The sequence below is a fragment of the Canis aureus genome, chromosome 13 (assembly GCF_053574225.1).
Source record: "Canis aureus isolate CA01 chromosome 13, VMU_Caureus_v.1.0, whole genome shotgun sequence".
NCBI lineage: Eukaryota > Metazoa > Chordata > Mammalia > Carnivora > Canidae > Canis > Canis aureus.
Genome location: NC_135623.1, coordinates 25,325,391 through 25,352,244, shown reverse-complemented (window position 1 = coordinate 25,352,244; position 26,854 = coordinate 25,325,391). Strand labels below are relative to the sequence as shown.

General features: G+C 41.2%; 1 long non-coding RNA gene across 1 annotated transcript in view; it reads left to right on the top strand.

The window, feature by feature from the left end:
• The first annotated feature begins 3,793 nt into the window (after nucleotides 1-3,793).
• Nucleotides 3,794-26,854, top strand: part of LOC144282201 (uncharacterized) — a 32,529-nt gene continuing 9,468 nt past the window's right edge. The window contains exon 1 of the long non-coding RNA XR_013350535.1: nucleotides 3,794-3,949. This is a non-coding gene — a long non-coding RNA (uncharacterized LOC144282201). The remainder of the gene's footprint in view (nucleotides 3,950-26,854) is intronic.

Sequence of the window (26,854 nt, the reverse complement as noted above, 5' to 3'; positions counted from 1 at the left end):
TTACTCAAAGTGTCCTTTCATGCAGGCACATTTTTTTTGGAGGTGGGATGTTCTTTAATGTTGTTGTTGGAAGACTGTCAGTCAGGTCTGTGGCTTTTATAATTATGAAGGATTTCAGCACAAACCAGTAGGCACTTTCTTAGCTAAATCTGCCTCACAGCAAACTGGCGCAAGCCAAACGCCCAGTTTAAAGGTCAGTGTAAATGCTAACGTTGTCAGGCAGTGGTAGTCAAAGTAAGACGTTTCCCTGTGGTGCAAGACTGTTTGGAGGGGAAAACATGTTTACATACTATACTGTTCCTCTACTTTTCACAAAAAAAAGTTTCTTGGGCTTCCTCCTTTCCCAGACTGGGGTTTTATTGTCTCACATTGTCTGCGGAGGAAAAACTTGGGGTTCTTCAATGTCGACACATCCTTGGAATTGGGGGTTTTCAATTCCATAATTGGGGCTCTAGGGACCTTGCAACGAAGAACACCCGACTCCCTCCTTAGCTTAATGGCTTCCCTGAGCTGCTGGCATGGGCTTCATGGTAGCTTGGAGTCTCTCTAGGGATGGTGCAGGTGCCTTTTTGAAGTTCAGGTGGACAGTGAGGAAGTGATGTCTAGCGTATGCCCCCAAGGAGAGCACAGGCTGATCCACTGAGCTTCCTCCGTGCACATTTATGGTTGTTTCCACTAATAAAAGCACAGGAGCACACACATCAGATCAAACCATGAGACCATGGACTGTAGGAACTGAATGCGAGGGGACATGGCATTCATGCCGCAAGTGATGACGGTTCTTAGCTAATAAAGAATAAGTGATCTTTCATTCAAACCCTCTCACATGCTTAAGGAGTCTCTACAAACTCACCTTCACTTCGTATTGCTGCTATATTTTGATCTTTAGCTTCACTGCTTCCCCATATTTGTATGATGTGATCGTGTGTGTGTGTGTGTGTGTGTGTGTGTGTGTGTGTGGTGCATATCTTCACATCTCTCTTACGGGCACGTTCTCATGGATCTCCCAAACATAACTCAACACTATTTCTTCTCCAGTCTTCCTTTTCTCTTGCATTCCAGGGCTCAATGTAGGACACTGTCGTTCACCCATCATGTTGGCCTTCATCCTCCACTCATGCTCTGAATCCCTTGTCTGATCACCTTATCTGCTCCCCAAGGAAATATCCTATCGCCCAGTTCATTTTCTTTGGGGGCATTTATCATTTATTTATATGATTAAGTAAACTTCTTGTTTACTTGTTTGTGTCTGTCTTTTCCCACTAGAATGTAAGCCCAAGAAGGCAGGGGTCTTTTCTGTGTTATTCCCTGCGGTAAACCTGAAACAATGCCACTCCGTAAATGTCTATTAAATAATGAATCAGTCAATAGTTATGCCTTTGATTCTATCTCCATAATGTTTTGCAAATCATTTTTTTCATCCCTGCTGCTACTACCTTGGTTAGCACCAGTATGATTTTGCATGTTGGTGGCTACAAGAGCCTCCTCGTTGCTCTCCTTGCTTTCACTTCCTCTTCCACCATTCTCTCTCTCGTTAGCTACTTTGTCTTGGAGTCTTTCTCACTGCAGACTGGCTCCTGTCATTGGTCTGCTTAAAACCCTTAAGTAGCTCCCTTAAGTGTGCTTTGCAACTCTTTCTACAAGGGCTCCCTAATGGCAGAGGAGAAGTGGGCCTGAAGATATAACCTGAAGTGCCCCATCACAAGCAAAATGTCTTAGGACCTCATATTTTATCTTACAACTGTGGGTAGATTTTGCATTGTGCTCCTTTAGTAGCAAATATTTTCTATTACTCACCACTAAGTGGAACCAGTGCTTCAGGAAGACTTTTCTTGTTTATCCTGTGGTTCTGGGATATGGGCCACACCAGGATGTCAAAGTCTTGAGAAACACAATGGCAGATGAAGGTCAGATAAATTAATTTGGTGTACAAGGCCCTTCAAAACCCGGCGCCTGATTATCTCTCCTCACCCCCTTGCCTCTCACCACTGTCCCATACACACCTCCCAAAGCCCAGCTCAGCTCTCATATCCAAGGCTATGTTAGGTCCCCTGTGTATGTTCTTCCTCAGGACCTTGTGCATCTTCTGCCCATACATTATCAATCTTCATTGTTTACTTCTGTGTCTGTAGCTCTAACCTATAATCCCTTGAGGAAAGGAGCTGTGCCTTACTCAACTGTAACCCAAACCTGGCACAGTGCCTGGTATATCTCAGGCACCCAGCAAACATCTACAGAATGTACTGGGAAATGAGCGAATGGATCACCAGTCATTCCAAACAAATGCTTATTTAAAGTTGTAAGGACCCATATATAACTAATAGGTGATAAATACATTCCTGGTTGATTTGATTGTCCAAGGGCTGAAAGCTACTGTATTGCCCAGGACCACGGCACCAATCCAAATTTACTGAGAGACCTGTAAGTTTCAAAGAACCATCGTTTCTCTTGGGACTTGAAGGGACTTTTGAGACTCCCTACCTTAAAGCAGCAGTTGAAAATGGGGTTTTGATGACATTGTTTTTCCTGGTCTAGAAGGCACCAAGAATCAGATGCAATCTGCAAAGGCTTCAGAAGAAAGTTGAGCCTAAGTTTAGGAAGATTCTGGACCTGGCTTTTCCATTGTCATAGAGAATCATAATTTGTCTACCCATCTGTCTCATCCATGTCTCACATTCCCTATAAAATATTGTCACTGGGACTATAATAAAGTTTGGTCGTTTGAATGATCTGATGAGCTAACCCTACGGTTCAATGTTTAGTTTAAAACAAAAAAATAAAAAAAGAAAAGCAACACTTTGCCGGTAAAACACCATGAGTAGAGCTCCTATGCCTTCAAAGTCTCTTAGAATTATTTTGGCAAGGGCCAAATATCAACAGCATTTCATGGAGTTTTCGGTCCTGCATGAGAGATGCTCAGGAGGAAAGTTCTGCAGATGCAGTAATTTACTGAGGGAAGTGCTTTGCTGTTTTTTAAAAAGTCTGAATGGGTATCAGAGTGAGCACAAGAGGGAACAGGAAGCAACAGAAAAGGATATGACTCCAAGGCCATCCCTAGGTGCCTAACACACACAGCAGTTGGCCAAGAGTTGAAGTCAAGCAGCCGTGAGTCCTGTTCTCTGAGAACTCATAGTCCCGGACCAACATTGACTCAAATACGTGATTTTTTTTTTTAATTTTTATTTATTTATGATAGTCACAGAGAGAGAGAGAGAGAGAGAGAGAGAGAGAGAGAGAGGCAGAGACATAGGCAGAGGGAGAAGCAGGCTCCATGCACCGGGAGCCCGACGTGGGATTCGATCCCGGGTCTCCAGGATCAGCGCCCTGGGCCAAAGGCAGGCGCCAAACCACTGCGCCACCCAGGGATCCCAAATACGTGATTAAACACCACTTGGCCAACTATACAAATATTCAAAAACAGCCAAAATAGGTATTTCTTATAGACTGAAATGAAAATACAAGCAAATAGATTAAGAGCAGCCTAGCCCCTCCCACCGCAGTGAAGAATACAAATTGACATCTCTTCTCTATAAATAGCTACCGATGGATTCTTGCTGAACTACTCTACTTTTCGCTGGCTCAGAAGATGTCTTTTTAATGTATAGACTATGATTTGGGGATGTTTAACACATAAGATTTATTATTTAGAGTGTTTGCTAATTTTGTTTTATTAAACAGTGTTTATAAATAGTGTTTCCAGTCAGTACAGATTAAAAAGGGGGATTGTATACTTTAATTAGTTAATGACAGTGAATTATTTATCTCTGGCTTGGCAAAGGCTGAAGCAGCCTATTTGCTGACTTCTACACAGGCTGGCCTGCAAGCATTTCCTCTCGGGATTGCCTGAAGCTGCCACCATGAGCTCACACACCATTCCTTCCGTCACCACCAACTCTTTTCCAAACACACAGTGGAGTGACAGTCCGCCCGGGTGTGGGCTGCTCCCCAGGTAAGCAGAGTGCCTTTGTCTTTATATTTTCAGATGAGGTTCTTTTCCAAAGTTCTAGAGCTGAGAGAGTTTTACAAAACTACTCTTAAGAGATAGAAAGATGAGTAGAAAGAGAGATGCTGTACATAGGACATTGTAGTTCGACATCAGAACTACTGCTTGGAGTCATAGGGCTTTGTGCATTTAAAACTCCTGCACCAGCACCCAAATATACTCAAAATTTTCCTTCCTACTAAAGAAAAAACAACAGAACTGCAATGACCTCCAAGTACTCAGTGTCTGTTTCTCTAAACTCAGTGTCTGTTTCTCTAATTAGGATTAGTGTACATGTTGTATTTCAGGTGAATTAGGCTGAAAACCTTTATATCGATACAAGCGACTTTCACTAGTTTATTTTGTGGAGGAAAATAAAACCTGTGACTCGAACGTGTAGAAATCAGATGCCAGTGGATCTAGCCTTGACACAGGCTTTTTCAAGACTGACCTTATTGACTACCACCCAACGCTGAGAATCCAGTTGCCAGACATTCTGATTGACAGGCAAGAAAACACAACAGCTGGCTGCCCATTTAACAGAAACACTCGAAACACATGTCAAAGTGGATAGAATTGAGCATTCTATTTCTCTTTCTGGAGAGAAGATAATCCCCTGCTTTCTATTACAGCATATTTATTTTAAATCACTATGAAATAAAGTTCTCACAATGTAAGATGCCCCCAAACTACAGTTATTGACAGCATTATAGAGGAACCAAAGTCAGGCATTTGGAGTGGAGTCTGAGGTCCCCTCTCCCTCATTCCACTGTGCGCCCCCAGCCACCCACAAACCTGCCAGGAATCCTGGAGAAGAGGTAACCTTGTTCCCCTGGAAAAATCTAGCAAAGGCTATCCAACAATTTATTTCTTTAATTTTTTTAAAAGATCATATTTGTTCACGTGACACAGAGAAAGAGCACAAGCAGGGGGAGCAGCAGGCAAAGAGAGAGGAAGAAGCAGGCTCCCCGCTGAGCCGGGAGCCGGATGTGGATGCGGGGCTCCATCCAAGGACCCTGGGACCATGACCTGAGCTGAAGGCAGACGTTTAACCAACTGAGCCACCCAGGCACCCCTATTCCCTTAATTTTAAATGGCAGTTTACATACATACTTACTCTGCAGTATCTCTTTTCTTTTAAACCAAGAGAATCCTTTCCAAGAAATATTTTATTTTTTTTCCAAGAAATATTTTAAATTACAAATATAAAATCTTTTATGAATATAGATTTCATATTTCATCCCCTAAAGCTTTCCTTTATTCTGACCTTCTTCCTTCCTCCATTTCTTTTTCTTCTTAGCTAAACCATTAAATGACTCTCTTGCCATTTTACATTTTGCTGATAGGCAGTTCCTGTAATTAATAACCTTATCTTTCTATGCATGAGAAAAACAAATTTAATGCATTTTAATAAGGAGTTTGGAAGAACAAGGAGACATTCTACTGCCATGTTAATTTTGGTAAGACTAGAAATAACCTGGTGGGCTAGTGACTGCATGCAGTAAATGGTATTTGTGCAGACATTTTTTGTTACTCTTGATATTGGTATTTCCATATTTCTTTTAAACAAATTTCTAAATAGTCATAGAATGTGGAATTCTTTAGTGAACAAATCTCATTGAATAATGTGATGGCTTTAAAGCCACTTTATCTTTACATCTGATTGTAATCTTGTGTTTGTGGCTCAGTTGAGCAACCTATAGGACTGAGAATTAGAAGACAGGGTTCCAGGTTTTCTAAAAATTGGCTCTTGACTTAGGGAAGACAGCCTGATTGCTATTTCCTTATCTATAATCTATGAATTGGGAGACATGAGTGTATATGCCTAAAAGATCTCTGAAATCTCTTCCAGATCCAGCATTCCACAATTACACTGGGGTGGGGGGTGGGGTGTCTTTTTTTTTTTTTTTAATCCTGCTTTAAAGCTTTTAAAGTTGGATCCTTTGAAATGTGAATAATCAGGTCCCCATTTATCTAGGGCTAAATTTTTGTACTTCCAAAATGAAGGATGAATGATGAAGCCTATTCCTTTGAAATTTGTGAAGTCAATGAGATCATGATGGGTCCCTAACAGAAAGAGCTCTGTCAGGGGCTCAGAGTGGTTTCTGCCCTTATTTCCTGTCCATCCACACACTGAATCCTGTGACGTGGGTGGATCTGTAATTTCATTCCTCAAAAAGGAAAACTGTGTTGGTGTTGCACAGACCGGTTGGTTGCCCTGTGCAGAGCCATAGAGAGTCACACAGCTAGGGAGGGCTGGACAAAAATCCTGATCGTCTAGAACTACACTGATTTTTGTTACAAATCTTGTTTTGTGGGTGCCCAGAAGTATTCCCAAGTCAAGAGCAGAAAGTAAATGAGAGTGAACCCCCCAGTATTTACTGAGTGCATACTCCTCAGATTGGGTTGCCCTCTGAGTAGGAAAGAGAAGGGTTAATTGAGCGTCAAGGTATCTTCTCCACTAGCCTGTAAGCTTGTAGAGGGAATGTGCCCTGTCTTACTAAACTGAGGTAGGGACAGTACCCTCCATTCCCTCATCCTCACATCTGACTTCTTTCCACTTTCACCATATCCCTGTCTTCCATTTGCATTGGCGAGTGTATTTATTTCTCCTTTAGGGCAGGGAAAAGGCTGATAATTTTCAGCACTGTGCCAGGCTTTCCAATATTTTCCAATTCTGTGACTCGGTAGGCACTCGATAACTATTTGCTGATTGGTGAATCATCTGGGCTGACTCCAGGGAAAATGAGAAGTTGGCTTTGGTACCTTTGATAAACTACTTTATTCTCTCAATCTATTGGTCCCCTTCCCCACCCCCACAAGCCCCATTTGAAAAGTATGAGTCCTCAATTAATACCTCAGCCTCCTAGTCATTGCGAAAAGCAGGGATTGTGAAAGCAGGGATCAAGCCCCCAGGGAGAGTGGGCTTTAATTATGGTTTAAGGAAACAATGCCTCCACTTTAGCAGTCTATCTAATTAGTGACACTCTTACTGGAAGATTTGAGCAGGTAACCAGAAGGGGGTTCTTGGCAAGGCTCTACAGCCTTTAAATCCATCTTCAAATAGCGTTAACTACTCGCTTTTCAATACTCATCCCTTTCTTCAAAGGGCAAAGCTTAACCATCACATAATATTATACATCTTTTGAGTATTTTGAACCATACTTTATGTGTGACTATACTGTAAAGGGGGAAAGTTACTTATTGAAATAAGTTATTCACAATAAATTCTAATGATCAAAGAAAGCAACAGAGTATTTTTCTGAGCATTTGGTCATGGCTTCAACAAATAGTCTTCCTTAAGAGCTTATTGTAAAAGGATTTCACCTACGCTTATAAGGATGTCTTCATTTATGCTTTAGCAATTCTGAATTACATTTTAGTGGCATTTCTCTTTCTCCATGCTCAGCAAAAGTTAAAACAGCATCATCATTGACTTCTGCATCATGTTAGAGCAAACATATTTATTTCTCCTTTTTCCTGCAAAGAAATAAATTCTTTATGTGCTCTGCACGTGGGCTGGAGGGAGTAACAATGAGGGGATTGTTCCGGTCCTCATCACTGCCTAACCTCCGAGGTAAGATCTATTATTCTTTCAAGCACTGTCCTCTAGTGGGGAAAATAAATGTTAGCGCTTTCAGAACAAGCATTGCATCTCTGGCACCACCACCAGCCTTTTGGAAGTGCTTTCCACCAACCCACCAAGTGCTTTTCCTGGGCAAAATTGACCCTTTTAACAACATGAGTTGAAGAAACTCTGAAAAGGAAAAACTCTGAGAGCATATATGTCTTTACCAGACAGAGTAAGGTCATCACAAAACGCTGAATAAACGGGAGAAGAGGCCTTGCTTATGTATGCTATGACATGAATCCCAAAAGCTCCCGAATGAAAGACAAAGAAAAGGGTACGTTGCCTATGTTCTTAAAAATCAGTACTTTAAAGGAAGGAGTTTCGTGTTGACAAATGTCCTATTCTGAAATTAGAAGCTATGTAGGGGAGATGTGTCAACTTCTTCAACTGCGTGTGCAACTCAAGCCTAGTGGGCTATCTGATGGGATAATTCAGGATTTGTCTTTATTAACTCCCTTTGGGGCCTAATGACAATTCACATTTTCCAGATCATTTTGTCTTAATTTTATTTGGTGTCATGCCTGACTTTGAAATTATGAGTGAGTGTTGAACAGGGTGTATCAGTTAAGGTTTGGGGCATTAGACTGAGTCAGACCCGGGTAAACCATTCATTGGTTAGCTGGCCTTTCTAAACCTCAGTGTCCTGAGCTGTAAATGGGGATCATAAGAAAATCTTCCTCAAAAAATGTAATCAGGAACTCATGAGACGATGCTTGAAGAATACTTAACATAGTCGCTGGCCCTTCACAAACACGAAGTAGATGTTTGATATTCTTAAAAATACCTTTTGTAATTTTTTTGGCATAGCTTCCAGAAAGTTCTTTGTCCCCTAACCAAGGTCCAAACCAATCTCTCAATAGAGCGTGTGGGAAACCAGAAATCACTAAAGCGCTCACTTTTACCAGATCCAGTCTTGGCTCGGTGTGCGTGCTCAGCTGGACTGTGCTTCTTCCTCTCTGTTGAATTTTTATGTTTGACACCTCCTTAGGGGACCGTTTCATATCAGGTGTCATTTCACATCAAGAAGCCAAATTTTGTGACTGCTTATATACACTCAAGAGCATGAACACAGCCAAGCTGACTGTTCCCGCTGTCAGTTCCCAAAATAGTGATCTAACCTCCATGCCCAAACCAGCATAAACCACAGACTTGTACAAGGGGAACTCCTGGGAAGCTAAGATCCGGAAAGAATCTGTGAAATATTCATACTTTTCATTGCTTCATAGATATGTCTAACACCGTGCGAGGCTAGAAAAGGATCTACAGAGCATCTCTACCATAGACTCTTCCATCCTTCCATGAACCAGGCCAGCTGCACGGCTAGGAATGTTTCTGCAAGACAGCGATGGTCAATGGGGGCTTCAGCGGAGCCAATCTAATCCTCACCTTTGCTTCTCTATGAAAAGTGCCCTAGAGTCTTCCTGCTTGCTTAGTGTCATGTGAAAGATGCTGAAGCTGCCACCACCTGATCCCAGTGTTTCATTACCGCCTGACCCTGACCTGTCAGTCGACTCTCACCAGCTCTTTTGCTCATAAACAAAGCTCAGATCCCCCTTGGGCCAGAGAAGGGGTGACAGTTGAGGTTATAACGGGGGTCAAAAATCCATAGAGGAATCCAATTACTTCTTTGCAGAGGCAAACCCAATACAAATCTCCAAAAACACATGTACTGACTTGGCCCAAGTTGGAGAGAATCCTGAATGGAGAACCAAAGGAAAGCCACAATGAGGCAAACAATTCCCAAATCTGTTTCTCATGACATCCTGGCACGATCTGAAAGAAATGACAAAGTGTACAGTTGTACTTAGTAGAGCCCAGGAACTCCAAAGAGAATAGGAAAATGGAGATTCTCAAGACCGAATTATCTGTGAACTTATTCTTATGAAAACACGAAGGACTCCGTACCTTCTGGCTGGGATGCGGCACATTCACGGACACTGAACTCCTATCATGCTGCTGCATGTGTTTCTATTTTTAAAAACAAAGTGAAAATAGTCTTATTACTTCAGGCTTTCCTCAAGCAAATTGTTGGACTAGTTTAGACTGTTCTCCAGAGAGTAATTTCCCTCCTTGGACATTAGAGGCACGACAATTATAGCACAAAAACCCACTTCAAGGCAGGTATTTGGTATTGTTTTCTATAGACTAAAAGTTTTGAAGATTAACCAAAAAAAAACTTTAAAACTTTAAAACAAAAAAGTTTTAAAGAATCAAAATGAATCCTTCATTCAAAACCTTTAAAAAGGAAAAATAATAATAGCAGTAGATAAAAATTTTTCAGGGGGTGACAACTTCATTGTGCATAGTGAACTCCACCCCCAGCTATTTCTGCATTAGCATATTACACCAGCATCATCGTCCTCACACTGACACCTTAGAATTAATTACATGTGAGACAGGTATAGGTATTTTCTGGCAGGTATATTGAGTGCTGAAAACAAAGCAAGGTGTTTTTGTTAGAGTGGATCGATAAGGAGGAAGAAGTCACCCCAAAGTCACTCAATGCTCTGATCTATTCGGAGATATTAGATGTGAAAGAGAGCAAAACACCTGTGAGTATGTGCGTGAAGCCCAAAGTTTGACAACTAGCACTTCTCTGCCTCATGAACTTCCATCACCTCCCTGATGATAAAACGCAGAGAGGAGGCAATAAACTGCAAATTTGATGACCACATCTGGGCGCTGGGGGCCAGCCTTCTCATAGATCATGTCCTGCGGAGAGAGAATGGTGAGGGATGGGGGCACACAGAGTCAGGCAGCCACTGAGCTCACATAAAATATGTGACATGGTTCTTTATTTAGAGCTAAGAGTTCAGGTCCCTCTTCCATATCCTCTTACTCTGGCCCTTGTGATATTATAATAAAGTGAGCAGGGACCGTCACCAGATTTAGAGGACTCCTGTGGTTCACTTCTTGGACTTCTTCTGAGGCTGCGTGAAACTTTGCTTCAAGACCCTTCAAAAAAAAAAAAAAAGACCTTCAAACACAGTGGCTGAGTCAGGCTTCAGAGAGTCATCGAGGTAGATGCTGAAAAGGAGTCTTGCCGAAGTGAGTCAAGGGCCGCAATTCAGGAGGAGGCTCCTGGGACAGTTAGAGTCTTGTCAGCAAACACGGATTGACGCCTACTACGGACCAGTCACTTCCAAGTTCTGGAGCTACCACAGTGAACAAAGCAAGACCAAACAAACATCCCTGCCTTTTAGCCTCTAACTGAATGAATGAGTGAATGAATGAATGGCCTGATGCGACTGGCCCGTACAAAAGACCTTCAGCAACATGGACAACCGTTTTGACTATTTGAGTCTTTCCATTGCTTATTTCAGTGAAAATTACTAACATGACTGAATGAATCTTAATGATCAAAGTTAACACGCTTTTGAAAATTCCATTCCACAGTCATTTATGAAACGATGGCTAAAAACTGAGCACCGTACTCGGCCTGGGAGATGCAAGGCAGCATGAGATTCCTCTGCTGAAGGAACAAATGCCCAGGAAAGAGAGAAAGAGAAGCAGAGGGCTAGGTAGGCTACTGAGGTGGGCCGCCTCTCTCCGCCGGGGAGGTAGGGTTTTCAAGAAGAGCTGTGTAGGTGGTTCTCCATGGCACATGGAGAGGGGGATGCTAAGGACAAGGCAGGCGGAAGATGCAGAGGGACACTCCCAGGCCGAGAGAGTAGCACATGGAGGTCACGAAGACAGGGTGAGTCCTCGCCCGGTGAGGCCACGCGGCATTGGGAAAAGCCACCGCGTGTTGGAGTCCAGCACACCCCAGCTGGATTCCCAATTCCGGTTCTTCCTGCACATCCCAGGTTTCTCATGTCTGAAGCAGGAACACAAATACCTCTGTGATAGAGAATTTGGAAGATGCAGGACGCTGATATTTGGACCAACAGGATGGGGACAGGCCACCTTGCACAATGAGCTGGGGTGCCTCGACCACCATTTCCGGCTTAACTTTCACTCTCAGAAACCAGAGGCTCCAGTTTGATCTCCGGAGAAGAGCCCGGCCAGCCTCTGGAGGCCCACCCGAAGGAGCCCTCCTCACCTGGAGGAAAACCAAGGCGCCCCGGCCCAAAGCCCCAGGCAACTGTCCCCGGACCCGCCAGTCCCCCGTTGAGCCTCCCCCGACATGAAATGGTGACTCTGCCCCCCAGACACCATGAGGAGCAGGGACAAGCTGTGGAACCCAGACCTGTGAGCACTGGTTGTCCTAGGCCACTAAGTTCTGGGGTGGCTCATTATGCAGCAGCAGGTAAGTGAAAGAAACGTCGAAGAGGTCTTCACTGTATCCAGGAGAGGATGGACTTTGTCAGAAGATTTTACACCAGGTAAAACAGATTCCTAATTGGGCAAGGTTACCCCATTGTCAATATGGAGGCTACACTGAAGAGGATGTTCCTGAAAGCAGGTGCCAAAGAGGGAGCTACTATTAGGAGCAATAGCTACATGAGACTTCTGGGGGGTTTGTGCGCCCGGGTGGCTCATCAGGTCAAAGCATCTGCTCTGGCTCAGATCCTGACTCCAGGGCCCTGGGGTCGAGTCGCCGTGGGGCCCCCATGGGGAGCCTGCCTCTCCCTCTGCCTCTGCCCCACCCCCCGTCTCTGCCTCTCATGAATAAATAAATCAAATCTTTAAAAAAAAAACTTACTAGGGATCCCTGGGTGGTGCAGCGGTTTGGCGCCTGCCTTTGGCCCAGGGCGCGATCCTGGAGACCCGGGATCAAATCCCACGTCGGGCTCCCGGTGCATGGAGCCTGCTTCTCCCTCTGCCTCTGTCTCTGCGCCTCTCTCTCTCTCTCTCTGTGACTATCATAAATAAATAAAAATTAAAAAAAAAAAAAACTTACTAAAAAAAAAACTTTAGGGGCATTTGTAGAGTAACAGAGGGACAGCAAGGACAAAGCAACTTTCGTGGGCAAGCGAGCTCAGGAGGGTTTAATGCTTTGCAGAACCCTCTGGGAATTCTTGATTCTTGAACAAGGAGCCTGTGTCTCTAGTTTGCACTGAGTGCTGCAATCCTGAGGGAGCGGCTCCAACCCCTGTATGTCAGGGTGGGACACACGCGACACAGCACCCCCTCGACTGTGGCCCCTTCAAGGGTGCCAGGCCCGAGAGTCCACACCCAGGGGCACGTCTGGGTCTCCCACTAGCAGCCGCGCTTTGGTTGCTCCAGTGCTGACATCAGCATCAGTGCCACACAACAGACACACCAAGAATAGGAAGAGCACTTCTAGTCTTCTCCTCCCAAAAGCTACCAAAGTGGCCATTAAGGCGTCAAGCTTCTCTGGCTTCCTCATTCAGGAAGTAAGGTAATAATCCCGTCCCCACCCAGCTCGCAGGACTGTGGCAACTAGGCAGACATGTGAATGAAGCACTTTAAATTCCCCACAAAGGAATGCATCCAACGACATCCAGCACTAAAAATAATTCTGGTAACAACAATAACCCTCCTGCCGTGTCCTCGACCCAGGTCCTGCTGAGGTGGCATGACTTTGCTCTTTAGAATACCCAGACCCAAAAGGCCTGGTACTTTCCAGAGGTAAAGAAGAGATAGTAAATAGATAAGCACTTGGTCAGTCTGAAAATATGTTAGCATGGTATAAACTCCTTTTTGTTTATTTATATTGCCTCATCATTTAAATTTTTTTGCAGCCATCCATCCATTCATCCAACATCCATTGAACATACTTTATTATGTATCAGGCACCATGTTAGGCACCAGGAAAGAGAAACCAGTAAGAGTCCCTGCCCTTAAAAAGTTCTTAACATGTAAACTGGAGATTGATACAAAACACACACACACACAAAAAAAAAACAAAAACAAAAAAACAACTAGAGGATAATGTGCCAGTGTCATGAACCAAGTGCTAATGGGACACACAGAAAGAGACTGTTTATAGTGGGTGGAGGGCAGAATGAGGGCTTCCCTGAGGAAGTAACATTAAGTAGCCAGGAATTAATTTCGGTGTGTTGAGAAAAATGAGAGTTAATACCTTGTAAGCCTTTTTTTTTTTTTTACCACCACACCGTCTTTGTTTTATAAAAAGCCATTCTGGGTTCACTGTATTTCTTCATGATTTGATACCAAGTTGCTGTGTGACCTTGGCAAATCACCCAAACCTCAGTGACCATTATGAGTTTCTTACACCTCTGAGCCTCAATTTCTTCTAAAAGTGGAAGATTGGGACACCTGGGTGACTCAGCGGTTTAGCACCTGCCTTCAGCCCAGAGTGTGATCCTGGAGACCCAGGATCGAGTCCTACGTCGGGCTCCCTGCGTGGAGCCTGCTTCTCCCTCTGCCTGTGTCTCTGCCTCTCTCTCTCTCTCTGTCTCTCATGAATAAATAAATAAAATCTTAAAAAAATAAAATAAAATAAAAGTGGAAGATTTAGAAATAGATAATGCATAAGATTTTAAAATTTCAACAGACTGATACTTTTTCTATTTTGATAAACAGATTGATTTTTAAATGATTATGTCAGGACTTAGAGTCATGAAATGTTAGGAATTTCAATACCGCTACATTGGGGGACTGTATTTATATTCCAGTAGTGTTAGCATCATTCAAAAAAATATATTTTTACTTTTTTTTTAATTTTTTTATTTATTTATGATAGTCACAGAGAGAGAGAGAGGCAGAGACACAGGCAGAGGGAGAAGCAGGCTCCATGCACCGGGAGCCCGACGTGGGATTCAATCCCGGGTCTCCAGGATCGCACCCTGGGCCAAAGGCAGGCCCCAAACCGCTGCGCCACCCAGGGACCCCTACTTTTTTTTTCAAAATATTTTTTGTAACCATAGTTAATGATTTGAAAACTTGAGTGGAAACAGCCAAGGAAGAGGCCTCTCTCCAGCCCTCCGTTTCTGTATAAGCAGGTCCCTGAGCAGGTGCCCTGCCTAGCCTAAAGAACCACAGGGAGGTTCAAATGCTAAGGTCGTGTGACACTGTTACCAGCAAGTGTAATACAAATATCTTCCTTGGAAGATGAGCATGATTTCAAATCTGTGCCAAAAGTCATTCAGAGTTAATCCAGTAAATAAATGAACAGTGATTTTTGAGACCGGCTTTTCCTCCAATTTGTACGTAGATTCTGAAAGTAACTCAGTGAGATAACTTTTTAGAAAGTACATACGCTTCCTTGGCCGTGTGAAGATGTGGTGTCCCAAGATGACTTCTTTTAAACATTACCAGTTTAAAAATAACTGTGGGGGGGATCCCTGGGTGGCTCAGCGGTTTGGCGCCTGCCTTTGGCCCAGGGCGCGATCCTGGAGTCCCGGGTTCGAGTCCCACATCGGGCTCCCTCCATGGAGTCTGCTTCTCCCTCTGCCTGTGTCTCTGCCTCTCTCTCTCTCTCTCTATCATAAATAAATAAATAAATAAATAAATAAATAAATAAATAAATCTTTAAAAAATAAATAAAATAATAAAAATAACTGTAGGGGTGCCTCGGTGGTACAGTCAGCTAAGGGTCCGACTCTTGGTTTGGGCTCAGCTCCTGATCTCTGTGCTCAGCATGGAGTCTGCTTGAGAATCTCACTCCTTCTTCCTCCCGGGCTCAGGTCCTTGCTCTCTCTCTCTCTCTAAAATAAATCAATCTTTTAAGAATTAATTAAGGGACGTCTGGGTGGCTCAGTGGTTGAGTGCCTGCCTTCAGCCCAGGGCATGACCCCGGAGTCCCAGGATCGAGTCCCCTGTAGGGCTCCCTGCGTGGAACCTGCTTCTCCCTCTGCCTGTGTCTCCACCTCTCTCTTTGTGTCTCTCATGAATAAATAAATAAAATATCTTTTTAAAAAAACTAAAATCAACAAAAAATTTAAAAAATAATAGAAACAACTGTAGTACCAACACTAGAGTCATGACTTACATAGTGTTTTATACATGACTTCTAAATAGGACTGATGAAGAAGGCTAGCACTGTAACTCATTTGTTCAAAGGTGCAAGCACAACGGTCATTGTAATGGACTTTTCACCATTTCAAAAGTGCTTTGCATAAATCATCTCATTTGAGCCTAATAACACTGCAAGGGATATTTTAATTTTATTCTCAGTTTACAGATAAGGAAATTGAGGATTATCTGTAAAATGATACTGGGCCAGTTGTTAACCTTCACGAGCCTTAAATTAGTCACAGGGCAGAGTTTCAGTCCCACAAATCCCAAATCTGAAGTCCTCCCATGTTCACACACATATTTAGACTACTAGACATCTTCATTTCACTGATGAATTTATTAAAGCTATGTCAAGCCTGTCTGGATGTCTGGAACTTTCTGAACAGCCGTATTTTCTCATTCCCTGGAGATGCCAATGAGCTGGGTTCATGACATGTTGTAGCTCATTGGGAAGAGTCTGTTTCCTATCCTAAGGCTTCACCTGGTGGCCATGTGGCATATTGATTGATGGACCCTTGTGAGGGGTCTATGGCCCCACTAGAAACAGAGGTTCCACTTGTCGATTCCCAACCTCGTTCTTCAATTGTGCTAAGCTCTGGACTTGAAACCAGGCGCCAGCAGTGAATGCTCCCCCTGCTTTGCTAAAAAAGTCATTGAGGTGGGGATCCCTGGGTGGCGCAGCGGTTTGGCGCCTGCCTTTGGCCCAGGGCGCGATCCTGGAGACCCGGGATCGAATCCCACATCAGGCTCCCGGTGCATGGAGCCTGCTTCTCCCTCTGCCTATGTCTCTGCCTCTCTCTCTCTCTCTGTGACTATCATAAATAAATAAAAATTTAAAAAAAAAAAAAAAAAAGAAAGTCATTGAGGTGAGGTTCCTAATGGACTTCCGGGCCCCAGCTGCAGGTCATCCTCCTCTGGTTTGCTAGCTTCACCTATAAACTCTTCCCTTCCACCCTCATTCACTTCCTCCTTTTGTCACACACTCGAAGTGTCCACAGATGTCAAGTATAGAAAAAGACATGTGGTGCTAGTGCTTCAGTGCTGGCACAAAGGTGCTTCCTGAAGAAGATATGGCCCCTCGCAGGGCTGCTTGGTAGGCTGCCCGCCTATGTTGATCACCGCCCACTGCTGATTCTTGACTCAAACAGCCTCACCACTTCTGACCTGGCACCAGGCCACCCCGCTATCAGCCCCCTGGCCCCCCAGCTGTATCAAGGGCGGCTGTGGGGGCAGGCATCCCAGCCAGGAATTCCTACACTGCTGTCAGTGAAGAGGTTCTATGCATTTTGGCTGGGGAACATGTCCAAAAATAAAAACTAGATACCGTGGCCATTTGTTTGGACTTTGTGGAAGAATTATTAGTCATCAGGGGAAGGGACAGGGCAGCGGAGAAGGCAGCATGAAATTAAATCTAATTAATCACTCTGACAGGCAGACAAGAACTGAGCCCACTCTTTCCAGAACAGTGGTTGGAAATCTAGGAAATGGGGGGTGGGGGGCACATTTAGCCTTACCAAACTGCATTTATTTCTTTGGAAATGGGAAAGCCCCAAATGAAAATTAGTGGACGGCAAGGAAACGACCTTTTAATCGGAGTCTAGAATTTAGATGGAAGAGGGTCAGTGTGAAATTAGTTTCAATCTTTGTAATTTATTTACTCCACATGATGTTTACTAATTTAGGCCATCCTGATGGAGAAGCAAATTCACTGCTCCTTTAAGTTGGAGCTGGGAGTGGCTTAGAGGCCTGTAATCCTTTGAAGGTTGTCTGATGGGGTAGGGAAGGGAGGGGAGTGGTATATAATTTTTAAACAGCAGGGGCATTGGAGTTAAACAAAACTGGAGTTAATCCTTGCTTTTCCTAATTTCCTTCTCTATGCCTGTTTCCCCATCTGTTAAAAAGAGATACTAGTAATACAACTTCATAAGATTGTTGTGAAGAATAAATTAAAAATTAGACATAAGGAGCTGCCTGGCAGTTAGTAAATTCTCAATAAATACTAATAAATATGTAACCAATCCCCTCTACACATGGCTTTCATAGGTCGTTGTCTTTGCTGAGATAAATATTCTTGTGGCTTTTCATGCCTGCTTTCTTTTTCCTGAGATCTGGTTGTCAAGTGCTGTCGATATTAAAAACTGGATGAAAAGAAACATATGATTACAATTTATATTTTAACAACACCTCTCATTGGTGCATTGATTTTTCACCCAACTGATGTTATATTTATCTCATCACCTAGAGAGTGAACTTGATGGTCTCAATTTTTAGTGACTCCCTCCTTATCACATAGTAGTAGCTAGCACTGTGCTAGGCAAACAGTGTACATTAAATGTTGAGTGGTGTCCAAAGTAGTGTTTATTTGGGTTTTTTCCTCCCAGTTATTTTTTTCCTCCCTTACCTTTTTATAGAGCTGGGAAGAAAATTGCAGGCTGAGAGTCTAGTATTCCAGAAATACTGGCTTTCATTTAATACAAAACAACAAACCTCCTGTTTATTAAATAAAAATAACATCAGGTCCCTAAGTACTTGATGAAAGTACATAAAGCAAGATATTTTTCCTACTAATGAGAAAAGAGTATTTTTTTTGCTTATACCAAGTTTCAGACAGAATGAGTTACATGAAAACAAAACTAAGACCAAGATTGATAAGTCAAGTTTATATCTACACAATTGGCTCTCTTTATAAATAATTGGACATATTTTTACTCAGAAACTTTTTGGGCTTGTTTTTAACTTGGCACCACACCCAGTATGAGGTGTAATGGCTCGAACTCATGACCCTCCCAGAAACTTTTTGAGATTGAGGCTTGCCTCGATTTTCATTTACTTATTTGTTTAATTTTTTTTAAAGATTTTATTTATTTATTTGAGAGAGCAAGCAAGAGGGCACAAGCAGGGGGAGCAGCAGGCAGAGGGAGAGGAAGAAGCAGGGAGTCCAATGCGGGATCCATCCCAGAACCCCAGGATCATGACCTGAGCCGAAGGAAGACACTTAACGGTCTGAGCCATCAAGGTGCCCCTCTCAATTTTCATGTAAGTGAATAAAGGAACAGATCTTTAGTAAGCAGAGAAAATTTTAAATTCCAGAAATTTTTCTATTCAACTCCTCATAGTAAATTATAGAGTTCTACGATCGAATTGAGAGAGCTAATTAAAGTTCATCAATTTACATTTATTCCATTATACCTATTCTCTTCCTTTCTAGTTGAGTTATCGTTCAAGCCCCACAGGTTCTGTTCAATTTCGGCTGCTTGGAATTCTTTCCCCTTTCATTCCATCTCCTCCCGGGCAATCCAAGGAGAGCCAGAAGTTAGAAGAAAGGAAAACAAAGAAATAATTAGCAATTTCCTTTCTAACTGACCTCTTCTTTCTTTCTTTCCCTCCTCTTTCTAAGCCTAAAATAATTCTTAACAGAAGTGGTGTGACTACCCTCCTTGAAGTATAGCTTGCATATTCAAAAAACAATGCAAATAAAGGATAAATGCAACAGAAGTAGACACAAGTCAAGCAGATACAAGTTGGCTTTAAAAAAATGTAAAAAAAAAAAAAAAACCTGATCTTTAGTATCATACAACTCCTCCCTTTTTGCTCCAAGGACTGTGGTTTGCTTATAACTTCATGAATCGAGATGTGTATCACGTTCATAAAAGTTTATCCAAGAATGAAAAATAGTTTGTAGAAGAGGGTGTTAGGAAACAGGGAATTTGGGATAATAAAAATTCAGCAAGCTTCCAAGATGTAAATTTTTTCATAGCAGATGGAGAGGGCATCTTTAATTGGTAATCCCCCTGGCGTTTACAGAATTAGAGCAGGGATAACCACTTGCACTTTGCACACTTTAATTATTCTGTCTTGATCTGATCAGAAAATCATGAGCTTGTCCTTTTATAAACATGAGGATTACACAGAACCCAGTAAGTAGTCTCAATGGGGATGTCCAGTGAAACTTAATAGAATGAAGAGTTCTGTTATTACCATTTCTGCTTGTTAAGTTTTTATCTCAAAGCCCCATATTTGTATTTTTTGCTTTGTACTAAAATAAGCAGAGTCAAGCTGCTTTAAACCAGTTATTCTAAGCATATCAATGAAATAACAAAAGCCTCCCACTATTAAAAGTTCTCCCTCTAACTTATTCTCCTTAATTTTGTTTCTCCACTCTACTCTTAAAAAAAAAAAAAAATCAAATGCTCCTCTCCTTTTAAAATTGCTCTGGCTTCATTCCTATTTCCTGCCAATTCCCCTCTATTTTAAAATGAAGTTTCTGGCCCACTTAGAAGTAAATTTGGCTTCCTGACTATTTCCATGCCTGCCTGTGTAAATTTAGAACAGCCACTCAGATGGAGGCGCTCAATGTTTTCGAAGAAAATTAGATAGGAAGAGCCCTTTAAAGTCATCCGAGCCCCTTCATTTTACTTGTAAATAGAAAACGAATCAAATCTCCTTCCTCTCCCATCAAATAAAGACTGATAAGGACAGAGATCCTTGGCTGCAGATTTAATCAGACTTTTGAAACCGACCCCCTCCAAGCTCGGGCTGGGTCTCTGCAGATGTAAGAGTGGCCGCAAGAAACTCCTGCTTCAGACTCAGGCTGCTTGGTTTCCAGTCTCCTGCTTCTTGCTTGCCCTCTTTAGTCCACATATAATTTCAGAATCTGTTTCATTTTGTTCAAAAAGAAATGCCCATATGTAAGGAGCGTCATACTTAAAGATGAAGGAAAAGAAAACTACCTTAAAATATCCCTTGTTGTTTTCTCTTTTGAGCAAAAGGAACACATCGGTCAGAAAAAAAGACACATTCTTTTGTCACTCTTTTTTATAATTCAATACACGTTTCAAGTAAAAAATAAATAAATTTATAAGACATTTGGGGAATACCACAAAGGATTGTGGTATTGACCTTTGGTATGTAGTGGAATTCCATAAATAATGGTTTCTAATAACTGGACGCTGGGGATATTTTTAGAAAGGAGTCCAGGGCACAGAGACCTGAGCTGTCCCATCTAGGGGTATCTTTGATCTGCTTAAGAAAACGAAGTTTCAATTCTGCTATTGCTGTCGCCCTGACAACAGGAACATGAACTCTATTAGGATCTGCTCATGTTTTATATAACTTTTTTACTTATTTCACATGTTTTTCTTGAAGAAAGCACTTTTTCCTTCTGTTATTAAGTCCTACTAACCAGATCAGTTTTACTCCCTGTGAGTAGAGAGCAGAGCAAGATTGCCTTCAATCTGCCTTCATAGCAGGCTCTACTATGGATCCTCTTCACTTGAGTCATCACTTTCTTCTGTTAACACGGGTCAAAAATTTGTTAAGGTCCTTATCGTAATGTGTGTGGATGGTTTCTGAAACCATGAACCAACTTGAGTTCATTCCATTGAGTTGTCTCATTTTTCTGCTTTCCACTAACTAGAACAGAACATCTTACTAGACACACAAATGCTGGCCAAATGCGTAAACAAAACAAATAAACAGCTGTGATTAGCCCCTGGACTCAGAGGTATTTTGCACTGATGAAGGAGATTGCTGGTATTTGTAAGGACACGGTCTCTAAAGAAACACCATAAATATTGCATCAATGTCGTTCTCGTATACACTCATTAGTGTCTCCCAGTTCTCCTCCTGTTAGGTTTAACATGGTCTAAGATGTTCCTACGGTTTTAAATGAATAGATTAGGAAATGCATGGAAATGTTTAGCCTTACAGAAGATGGAGACACTTTTAAGGCCGTAGGAGTTTTTTTCTTACTTATAGAAACAAACCTTCTTTAAGCAACGGCCCATCAAATCAAAGCGTGGTTCTCCTAAAAATCATTCATATTAAAGACTTCTTTACCAGTTACTGCATATCACATGGGTGCTAATAAAATGGACCCTGCCTAATGAACAGCTGTTATTATTGCTTAAGCTGATTGAAATAAGAGAGAATTATGGCCAGCTGCAAAACACATTCATGAGTGGTGAGAGAAACTAGCAGCTGGTATTCCATTGCTATAAATATTTTTAATTAAAATGTACCTCCTGGTTTTCAATTTGCGTAATAGTAGGGAGTTTTAGTTACTTACTTTACCGGTAAAGTGATGTCTTTCTCCTCAAGAGAGTTTTTTTTAACTCTTCTATTAACAACAATAACCATTAACAATAATGGTGGCATCTCGCTGGCTGATAGGAAAATGAGATCTGTGATGAAATTCTCATTCTTTTCCAGAACTATTTGCTTAAGAATTTCAAGGTTTTGTTTATTTGCTGTTCATCTCGATTTCTAGGTAGAGTCCCAGCTACCCATCAGTTCTTATAAAGAGTAAAGATAGAGTGAATTGATGAATCTTAGAAGTATCAAAATGGGACTTGTGTTAGAAATACAACATACACACACACTTCCTTATTAAAATTCTGTGTTTTAAAATAAAATAAAATAAAATAAAATAAAATTCTGTGTTTTGACTTCTAGGACTTTCTTCTTAATACTTCCCTTTTGTCTCATCATCCATTTGTTCTCAAATACCGATGACTTCTAGAATCTGGATCCCAGGTCACTTCTACTCTGCATGCTGTCCTCAGATATACTTGGTTCTCTGTGATGTTGTCCATATCTATCTATTAATGATGCAAAAATCTCAGTCTCTAGCCCTTCCTTCTCTCCTGGGCATTAAGAATATACATCTGGATTCGCCTAGGCACTCATTAGTTTCCACACATCTACTCTTTTTCTGCCTTTTTTTAAAAAAGATTTTATTTATTTATTCACGAGAGACACACAGAGAGAGAGGCAGAGACACAGGCAAAGGGAGAAGCAGGCTCCATGCAGGGAGCCCAACACAGGACTTGATTCTGGGACTCTGGGATCATGCCCTGAGTCAAAGGCAGTTGCTCAATCACTGAGCCACCCAGGCGTCCCACTTTTTCTGTTTTCTAATCTCAGTTAACATATATATATTATATATATGTTATATATATGTATATGTATATATCAGTTAATATATATATGTTATATATGTGTGTTATATATATGTTATATATAACATATATATAAAGAATATTACTCAGCCATAAAAAAGAATGAAATCTTGCCATTTGCAATGACATGGATGGAGTTAGAGTATAATGCTAAGTGAAATAAGTCAGTCAGAGAAAGGCAAATACTGTATGATTTCACTCATATGTGGAATTTAAGAAACAAAACCAACAAATAAAGGGTAAAAAAATAAAAGAGAGACAAACCAAGAAACAGACTCTTAACAACAGTTTGTAGAGAACAAACTGACAGTTACCAGAACAGAGATGACTGGGGGGGAGGGGGATGGATTAAACAGGTGGTGGGGATTATGCAGTACACTAGGGATAAGCATCAGGTGATGTATGGAAGTGTTGAATTACTATATTGTACATCTGAAACTAATATAACACTGTATGTTAACTATCAGAATTAAAATAAAACTTAACAAATGAAATAAAATACAAAAATAAAATAGCACTAGTATCCCCTACATCACTGAAGCCAAAAGCCTTGGAGTCACTTGAGACTTCTTTACCCTTAAGTTCTTGACTACATATTATCAGTGTCCAAGCTCTGATAATTTTACTTCCTAAATATTTCTCAGCTCTGTTCCCTCTACCTTCATCCCCATTGCTATAGCCCTTTATCTGGACTGGGAATGTTCTTGCCTAATTTGTCTTCTTATTCCTAGATTTGACTCTCCAAATTTGTTATTTATCTAAAATGAAATCTGACCACATCATCTACCCTGGAGATGGCTTTCCACCATCTCCAGGATAAATTTTGATGTTTTTAGCATGGCATTCAAGGTCTTCCCTAATCTGACCCCAGCCTATCTTTCTACCACTCCTCACTTCTACTCCAAGCTGAATAGTTCTGAATTTTTCTAGTCCCTCACTCATCAGCCTTCAAAACTATAGGTTAAACATGACACTCTGGTGAAGTTTTCTGCAGAATCACCCTCCTCCCCTATGATTCCATGAATTTGGATCGTGTATATACCTCTAATGTGACATCTATCAAAATACATTATAATCATTTGTTTACATGTTTGTGTCTATGATTGGGTCATTCTTTAATTAAGGACAATGTCATTTTCATGTTTCCACAGTGACTGACATGTGGGTACTTAAGTGTTTTGTGATATAAAAAGAATAGATTTTAGAGGTACCTGGGTGTCTCTGCTGGTTAAGTGTCCGATTCTTGGTTTCAGCTAGGGTCATGATTTCAGGGTCATGACATCAAGCCCCATATCAGGCTCTGCACTCAGCTCAGAGTCTGCTTGAGATTCTCTCCTTCCCTCTCCCTCCACCCCTTCCTCTGCTCGTGTGTGCACTGGCACACATGTTCTCTCTCTCTCAAATAAATAAATAAAATATTTTTTAAAAGAATGGGTTTTAAGTAATGACCTTAGATCAATATTCTTAAAAGCATGTACATTAAATAGACAAGTGTGGAAACTCAAATTTTTTTAAACACCCATTACTTTCATTTTAATGAGATAGGCACTTTATTGATAAAAGCAGGAAATCTTATCTATCTTTATTTATAAATGATGTTCAATCAAAACCACTCATTCTCCTGGAAAATAATGTTGCAAAAATTCCTTACTGATACACTTAATTTGCCTCCAGTGACCTAAGATTTATGTTTCAAATATCTTCATAAGATGAATAGCTGTTATAACATATGAGTGATGAATCTACTGTTATAGTATAAATAAACTTTCTAAAATTTACTTATGAAAAAAACTATAAGCCCTTTTTTAGCTAAGAAATCAGGATTTAGAAATGGATCTATGGGTCTAAACAGTCATTAGTAAGCACATGGCTGAAAATCTGCTTGCTTAGCTAAGTTGGCTTAGCACTAGAGGAGAAATGCAACAAGTTTCACAAGAAGGGATGTTTTATATAACCTAAGTGTCTCTGTATTCAAAAAGTAATCAAACCTCCTAGTTCTGTCAAGAATGCACACCAACCTAGTAAAAAAATAGGTGGAAATTCTAGATAAATTATAACACAACACAGACAAGTCTGTGCACGTGCACACAAACACAAATAAATGGCTGATTTATTAAAGGAAAATTCTAAATCAGCAAAAAGAAAGAGAAAATTTATAGCGAATGTGATACTTTTGTAATCTGATACCTAAAAGAATCCTAGCTGAGAAAATAGGGATTATTGATATCCCTGTTAGGACAGCAAGTTTTGTCTTTGTGAGTTGAGATGCCATGTTACTGAGATGCCTTTACATATATACGGTACATTGGAAAGGCTGCTAGATGAGTGTCAGGAAAGTTTGTCTTGGCCTAAAGCTGAATGGAAAAAAAGCTCTACTGGAAAAATCTTAAAGCCTGTGTCATATACTGATGTGGAATCCAGTTGTCTATTGCTAGCTTTGTATAGGTTCTCTTAGGTTCAAAAATAACAATGAGGTAATTCTGGATCAACGAACACCTTGAGGCAACTAGAAGAGCTTTTTACCAATAGTTCAAAACATAGAAAGTTCAGGAATCTTACAGTAGAAAAAAAAATCTTCAACTGAAAATGAGATCACAATAGGAAAAATTACTACACGGATATTTGCTATGCAGGAAAGTTAGTAGGCATGACTATTAGGAGAATTAACACTCTATGAGGACTGGAGCTAATATAACAATCTGAAAAAGACTATAAAATAAATGTTTAATGTGTTCAAGAGATAAAAGGGCTAGAAACTAGGGCACCTGGGTGGCTCAGTCAGTTAAGCGTCTGCTGTTAGCTCAGATCCTGTTCCTGGGGTCCTGGAATAGAGCCCTGCATGGGGCCCTCTGCTCAGCGGGAGTCAGCTTCTCCTTCTCCCTCCGTCCCCCACACCACCTCCCAGCTTGTGTAGACACACACTCTCTCTCTCAAATAAATAAAGTCTTTTTAAATAAAAGGGCTAAAAACCAAGAATAAAGGATACTTAGAAGACAAAGAAACAAATAGAATGTATAGAAATTATATAGCTACAAGGAAAACAATGTATTGGAAGGCAATTCTAAGGAAATAGCTTAGAATAAAGCACAGAGACATAAAGAGGTACCAAATATCAAAGAGTGGTTAAGAGAAAAAGAGGGGGCACCCAGGTGGCTCAGTGAGTTAAGTATCCAGCTCTTGGTTTTGGCTCAGGTCATGATCTCAGGGGTGTGAGATTGAGCCCTGCATCAGGCTCCGAGCTCAGCATGGAATCTGCTTGAGATTGTCTCTCTTTGCACCCCCCACCCCTCCCCACTCCCTGCTCACACATGCACACACACACACTAAAAACAATTTTTAAAAATTTTTTTAATTAAAAAGATAGAAAAGAAGGACATAGTGAGTCAACAAAGCTTTAATGGGAATTGTAAAAAGAAAGAGTGGGGAAGGGGCAGCCCAGGTGGCTCAGCAGTTTGGCGCTGCATTCTGCCCAGGGCCTGATCCTGGAGACCCGGGATCCCTGCATGGAGCCTGCTTCTCCGGGTCTCTGCCTCTCTCTCTCTCCCTCTCTGTCTCTCTCTGTCTCTCTCTCTCTCTGTGTGTCTCATGAATAAATAAATAAAATCTTTTAAAAAAGAGTGGGAAAATAATATTTAAGGAGAAAACAGATAAAGATGTTCAGTGTTAATGAAAACATGAGTTAAAAAAAAACCATGAGTTTACAGACTGAAAACACACAAGTCCTACATATAATAAAAAAAAATCCATTGATAGATACATTGATAATTGTTGTAAACGACAAAATTCCAAAGACAAAGAAAAAATTTAAAAGCAACAAGAGGAAAAAGCACAGATTACCTACAGAGGAACACTTATTAAATTGATAGTTGTATTGCTATCAGCAACAGTAAAGGCAGAAAGAAAATTGAATAATATCCATAAAATGCTGACAAAATGTGAACCTACAATTCTATATCCAAGAGAATTTCTTCAAGAATAAGAATAAAATAAAGATATTACATAAAGGGGTTGCTTGGGTGGCTCTGCAGTTGAGCGTCTGCCTTGGCTCAGGGTGTGATCCCGGCCAGATCGAGTCCCTCATCGGGCTCCCTGCATGGAGCCTGCTTCTCCCTCTGCCTGTGTCTCTGCCTTTCTCTTTCTCTGTGTCTCTCATGAATAAATAAATAAAATCTTAAAAAAAAAAAGAAATTACATATAAAAGGTTAGGGGATTTAGCACTCACACACACTGAAAGAATTATTCAAACATATATTTCAGTGAGAAATATATTGAATCCATAGAGTGAGAGAAGCAACTGTGAGCAAAGAAGTGTATAAACATGTAATTTGATCTAAATATGCATTAATTTTAAAATAAACAAATATATGTGTACACATGTGTATGTTATATTTGATT